Source organism: Epinephelus lanceolatus, chromosome 9 (assembly GCF_041903045.1).
Source record: "Epinephelus lanceolatus isolate andai-2023 chromosome 9, ASM4190304v1, whole genome shotgun sequence".
In the NCBI taxonomy this organism is placed as follows: Eukaryota; Metazoa; Chordata; class Actinopteri; order Perciformes; family Serranidae; genus Epinephelus; species Epinephelus lanceolatus.
This window is the reverse complement of record NC_135742.1, coordinates 630,949-637,883: the sequence shown is the minus strand read 5'-3', so window position 1 is coordinate 637,883 and position 6,935 is coordinate 630,949.

Sequence of the window (6,935 nt, the reverse complement as noted above, 5' to 3'; positions counted from 1 at the left end):
TTGAGCAACACTGTCAAATATAATATACATCACACATGTTCCAGATGTTACATATTCTTTTCTTTTAAATTCTACAAAAAAGGAAATGACAGTAAAAATAATAACAATAACAATAAAATATAAAATAAACCATTCATTTCCTTTAACAGCCAGTTTGTGTACCACTTTCCAGACAACTTTTATCTGCCCACTCATTCAAACACACATCTAAGTGTAAGCACATTTTCCTCTCACAATTGCTGGCCCTCTCATCAACCTAACTCTTCTATGAAACAACATTATTCTGGACCAGTGTTTATAAGACCATTAGCTGCCCAATACCAAATAGGACTAAAAAATGAACAAGCCCAACAGGCTATAAAAAGGTAACAGACTCACCAAAATAAACAGGACAACATCAGCTGTGGATCCCCATCTCATCACCAGTAAGTCACCTGATGTGAAAATTGGTAAAATGTAAGTTTTCCACACTTGCCTATCTCCATTCCTCCCCCACCACTTCAAACCAAGCTGCCCATCGGTCTGTGAATTGTGCATTTTGCAGTCTCAACATAAAAGTTATTTTTTCCATTGTATAAATTCTTTTAACTACTGACTGAAATGCATCTAATGTTGGGGAATCTTTTTTAAGCCAGTTCAGGGTTATTGCTTTCTTGGCTGCTGCAAGTAGTCTATGCAGCAGGTATATCTTTTTCCTGCTAATCCCTGCTTCAGGCATGGCCCCAAGGATGGCCAGCAGTAGATCTCTGGGTAGAGAAAAACAAATATTTTGTCCAATAAGTCTAATATCTCCCTCCAAAAGTTGTCCAACAGGGGGCACTTCCAAAATATATGTGTGTGGTTTAACTCTTCTCCACACTCCCTCCAACATGCACTTGTTTGACTGAGGTCTATTCTGGAAAGGATTAGAGCAGTTCTAAAGAATCTATGGACTATTTTCCACTGGAACTCTCTCCATAGATTTGCATTAGTGACTTTGTGCATGTCTGATGCGATATTATCCCAGACCTCCTCGCTTATTTCTAGTTCGAGCTCTGCTTCCATTTTTGTTTGATACGTATGTAGGGTGTTTTCTTGTTTCATGTTTGATAATATTCTTTCACCTAGGAGTACACTATTTCATTTCTTTTGTACTCAGCACTAAGAGATGACAAATATAAAACATTTGACCTTTGTATACACTAGATTTTGTTCTCCTTACGTGCTCTCTGTTTTGAATCTTTGTCAGGTATTGCTCAGTAGATGAGTCAGATTTTTTAATGTGGTTCCAGACTGGATGTTTAAGCAAATAACTTCTTATCTGAAGATGTCTATAAAAATCCGATCATGGCAGGTCGAATTCATTAATCAGCTGTTCGAATGTTTTCAATTCCTGATCCTCAATGAACTGGTGGATGAAGTCAAGATTTAGATGTCTCCGTCTTTTGTATCCTGCGTCCAATTTTAGGGGTATAAAACCTTTTAGATGAGCAACACCTGACAAAAGTGACACATCACCAGGGAGGCCAAAAGTCCTCTGCACCTCTCTCCATGCTGCCAGTGTAGTGTTAAGCCATCTACCCAGGGTCTCTTCTAGGGCTTTATTTTCAATGAATGGAACATTTGATAAAGGCGTTAGAGTACAGAGTGACTTCTCAATTTCCAACCACCTTGTGTCTCTCTTGTCTAAAATCCAAATTGTCAAAGCCCTTAGCTGACAGGCCAGCCAGTAATGTCTAAGGTGGGGGAGTCCCCACCCTCCATGTTGTTTAGAGAACTGCAGAGTTTTGTATCTGACACGAGGACGCCTTCCCTGTCAGATAAATCTGGAGATGAGGCGGTCTAAAATTGTAAACATGTTTTTTGGTGGTGTGAGGGGCAGCGTTTGGAAAAGAAATAACAACTTAGGTAGCACATTCATCCTAATACTCTATATTCTACCTGAGACAGTGAGGGGCAGCACAGCCCATCTATTAAGATCAGCACATATATTGTCAATTAATTTATTGTAGCTTGGCTTATATAACTAATCCAAATTTTGTGTTATAGTGGTTCCCAGGTGGGAAATGCCATCCTTTGGCCACTTGAACATGAATGCTGCTCTCATCTGGTGTGTAATAAGCGAGTTCAGGGCCAAGGCTTCTGTTTTATTAACACTGACTTTATATCCTGAGAGGGTTCCAAATTTGGCAAAGCAGTCCATCAGCTTTGGAACTGAATTTAGGGGGTCTGATAAATAAACTAAAACGTCATCCGCATAGAGCGAGATTTTATGAATCTAATAAAGTTTGGGCCAAATCTGAATTTATTCAAGGTTTTAAGTAAAAACAGCCAGGATACGCGGTCAAATGCTTTTTCAGTGTCAACTGCTAATACCATGCAGGGGACTGGACAGATATTACTATGCTCCATAACATTAAGTAGTCTGCGAATGTTATCCGGCAAATGCTGTCCGACTATAAAGCCCGTCTGGTCTGGGTGTATTACAGTAGTGATGACTGATTCAACTCGTTTAGCTAGTATAGACGTCAGCAATTTACAGTCTGTATTTAAGAGTGCAATCGGCCTGTAAGAGGCGCAGTCTGTGAGATTGGGTATCACCGAAATGATCACCTCCTTCCAGGGCAACGGCAGCTCTCCTTTCTCAAGAGCACTGGAGTATACTCTCTCCAAGATTAGGCTGATGATATCTATGTAGTTCTTATAAAATTCATTGGTGAATCCATCTGTACCGGGCTCTTGTTGTTTCTAAGGTTTTTAATCGCCTTCTTGTTTGGCCTTTTTCAATTTATTCAGATTTTCAGCCGACGTATTTTCTTGATGTTGTTTTTCAAGGTCATCTACCTTATTTTCCAGTTCTATACGTTTAGCTGTCCTAGCCTTTTTAAAAGTTGAAGCTAATTGGATTATGAAGACAACAGAGTGGAAGCGCTGCTGGGTCCTTCTGTTGGTCACAATACAGGTGCTCTTTGGATACTTCAGGTATTTTGCACTTATTCCTCAGGTGAAGGGCTCATTGCATGGGTCAAACAGTCTCAGTAAAAAATCAAAAAATGCAAGGCTCCTTCAAAAACACACCAAGGCACACTGTAAAGTCTGTAAAGTTAAAATGCCTTTATTTTACATGGCAAAATGAATCAAAAAAGAGTTAAAAAATGACCAACGCGTATCGACCAACATACAGTACAGGCCAAAAGTTTGGACACACCTTCTCATTCAATGCGTTTTCTTTATTTTCATGACTATTTACATTGTAGATTCTCACTGAAGGCATCAAAACTATGAATGAACACATGTGGAGTTATGTACTTAACAAAAAAAGGTGAAATAACTGAAAACATGTTTTATATTCTAGTTTCTTCAAAATAGCCACCCTTTGCTCTGATTACTGCTTTGCACACTCTTGGCATTCTCTCCATGAGCTTCAAGAGGTAGTCACCTGAAATGGTTTTCCAACAGTCTTGAAGGAGTTCCCAGAGGTGTTTAGCACTTGTTGGCCCCTTTGCCTTCACTCTGCGGTCCAGCTCACCCCAAACCATCTGGATTGGGTTCAGGTCCGGTGACTGTGGAGGCCAGGTCATCTGCCGCAGCACTCCATCACTCTCCTTCTTGGTCAAATAGCCCTTACACAGCCTGGAGGTGTGTTTGGGGTCATTGTCCTGTTGAAAAATAAATGATCGTCCAACTAAACGCAAACCGGATGGGATGGCATGTCGCTGCAGGATGCTGTGGTAGCCATGCTGGTTCAGTGTGCCTTCAATTTTTAATAAATCCCCAACAGTGTCACCAGCAAAACACCCCCACACCATCACACCTCCTCCTCCATGCTTCACAGTGGGAACCAGGCATGTGGAATCCATCCGTTCACCTTTTCTGCGTCTCACAAAGACACGGCGGTTGGAACCAAAGATCTCAAATTTGGACTCATCAGACCAAAGCACAGATTTCCACTGGTCTAATGTCCATTCCTTGTGTTTCTTGGCCCAAACAAATCTCTTCTGCTTGTTGCCTCTCCTTAGCAGTGGTTTCCTAGCAGCTATTTGACCATGAAGGCCTGATTGGCGCAGTCTCCTCTTAACAGATGTTCTAGAGATGGGTCTGCTGCTAGAACTCTGTGTGGCATTCATCTGGTCTCTGATCTGAGCTGCTGTTAACTTGCGATTTCTGAGGCTGGTGACTCGGATGAACTTATCCTCAGAAGCAGAGGTGACTCTTGGTCTTCCTTTCCTGGGTCGGTCCTCATGTGTGCCAGTTTGGTTGTAGCGCTTGATGGTTTTTGCGACTCCACTTGGGGACACATTTAAAGTTTTTGCAATTTTCCGGACTGACTGACCTTCATTTCTTAAAGTAATGATGGCCACTGGTTTTTCTTTAGTTAGCTGATTGGTTCTTGCCATAATATGAATTTTAACAGTTGTCCAATAGGGCTGTCGGCTGTGTATTAACCTGACTTCTGCACAACACAACTGATGGTCCCAACCCCATTGATAAAGCAAGAAATTCCACTAATTAACCCTGATAAGGCACACCTGTGAAGTGGAAACCATTTCAGGTGACTACCTCTTGAAGCTCATGGAGAGAATGCCAAGAGTGTGCAAAGCAGTAATCAGAGCAAAGGGTGGCTATTTTGAAGAAACTAGAATATAAAACATGTTTTCAGTTATTTCACCTTTTTTTGTTAAGTACATAACTCCACATGTGTTCATTCATAGTTTTGATGCCTTCAGTGAGAATCTACAATGTAAATAGTCATGAAAATAAAGAAAACGCATTGAATGAGAAGGTGTGTCCAAACTTTTGGCCTGTACTGTAGGTCTTCATCAGGGTCAGACAGGAGTAACTTGCACACTTGGTAACTTGGTGTGCAAGTCTACCGCCCCAAATGATTCATTACTAGGCATAAAAAAATAATCAATCCTGGAGTATGTGGAGTGAGGGTGGGAGAACAATGTATAATCTCGATCCCTTGGGTTTTTATATCTCCAGACATCTAGGAGGCCAAATTCTTCGCAACAATTTTTAAGGGCCCTACTCATTGTTGTTGGTTGAATGTTTGAATTCGTACTTTTATCTAGAAATGGATTTAGCACACAATTGAAATCTCTCCTCCAGCTAGTAACATGCCTTGTACCTTGTCAAGTACTAAGTCAAATATGTTTTTCATAAATTGTGGGCTATTGTCATTTGGGGCACAGACATTTAACATTGACACCCAGACTCCATTTATCGTACCATAAATCAAAACATAACGTCCCTCTTTGTCCTGAAATGAAGAGTCAATACAGAATTGTACTGATCTGTGTGTCAAAGTTGCTACACCCCTTCTGCGACCAGATTTATGAGGAGTAAAAAACCTGTGAGGCCCATGATTTATTTAATTTCTTGTGTTCAGCATCAGACAAATGTGTTTCTTGAAGGTAAGCGATACTACAATTCATCTGTTTCAGCTGATGCAATATTTTCCTTCTTCTTTGGGGGCTGTGCAAACCCTTCACATTATATATAACCACCCTACAGCCCAACATCTTGGACAGCTGGTGTCAATGCCCACCAGTGGGGCTTTACTACCATCTGTAGGACTGAGTATGTCATGTACCTTTTAACGCTTTTCAGACAAAATATTGTGACCGGGAGCACCGCGGCTGCCATTAGTAAACATCTTTTCCTATGGTGTGTATGGAACATGTAACAATAATAAGAGAACAGAACTATGTACATAGCTATGAAAAGGAATACAGTAACTTCCATCTTAGTGGCCCATTGTCCAGTGAGCCTACTCTGCCAGCCACCCAAAGTTACTACATGTGGGCTGTTATCACTCGTACAGATACTCAGAGTGGTGACAGAATAAAGGAATGTCCAGAACATCTAGATGTCTGGGCCTGAGACTGTCCTGTGTTAAGACAGTCACACAACTTTCTTAAGATGTTAATGAGAATTCCTTGCGTTTCATTCCCCTTAAATATCCCCGGACCACCCATTCTTTCATTACCATATGCTTCAGTGGTTTCACTAAGAGCCATGATATAGAAGTTTGTAAAACAGTGTCATTGGCTACGGTTACATGATGGCTTCTCATTCGGAATGAAATAAATCTGAATGAAATCATTCAGAATTAAAGTCTTTCCAGGTAGTTTACATGAGAAATATTCATTCCGAATGAGGGTTTACACAGAGATCAGTTCAATCGCCTTTATTCAGGTCTGTGCAAGGTTTGGGTCAGGGAACGTTTCTGATTGGATAGGGGGCGGGGCGGATGTTACGTGTTTACGTTTATCGGAAGAAAACACTGTAGTCCTCGCTCCGGATAACAAGATGCTTGACGACGCCGTTCTTAGTGCCTTTTTCGGGCTTGTTTTGCTTATATTCTTGAAGCAGCAGTACGACAACAACCTTGTTCTGCTAATGCTTCGTCTGTTGAGGAGGAGAAGGGAGGTAGAAGGTCGAAGAAGGGAGATAGAAGACCGTGCTGTGGCGAATGGAAACCGGTGAGTGCAACGATTCCGACTGCTCTATCTCAGCCCGTTGCTATGCGCGCTATATACGTCACTGCGCCAGAAGGGCAAGGAAACGAGCATGTGCAGAAAGACCAGAATGAACTTAAAGAGGAATGAGTGTATACATGCACACAAAATTCTTTCATTCGGAATGACGAACGGAATAAACCACCCCCTTTAATCGGATTTAATTTTCAATCAGAATGACCGTTTACATGACCACTTTCAATCGGAATGGCCTTTCATTCCGATTAAAAGTGGAATTAAACTGTGCATGTAAACGTACTGAATGTAATAGGTTCCATGCCCCCACTTTTACGTTACACGTGAACTTACTTTATGTCTGATGCTCTTCTCATCTCCGCACCTCCGCTACAGTTAGTCAATTAGAGAGCGATTCAATACCTCTCACCAATGTGCGTGTGAGCTGCTCCCCCGGGACGGAGCGGGACCGTCCAT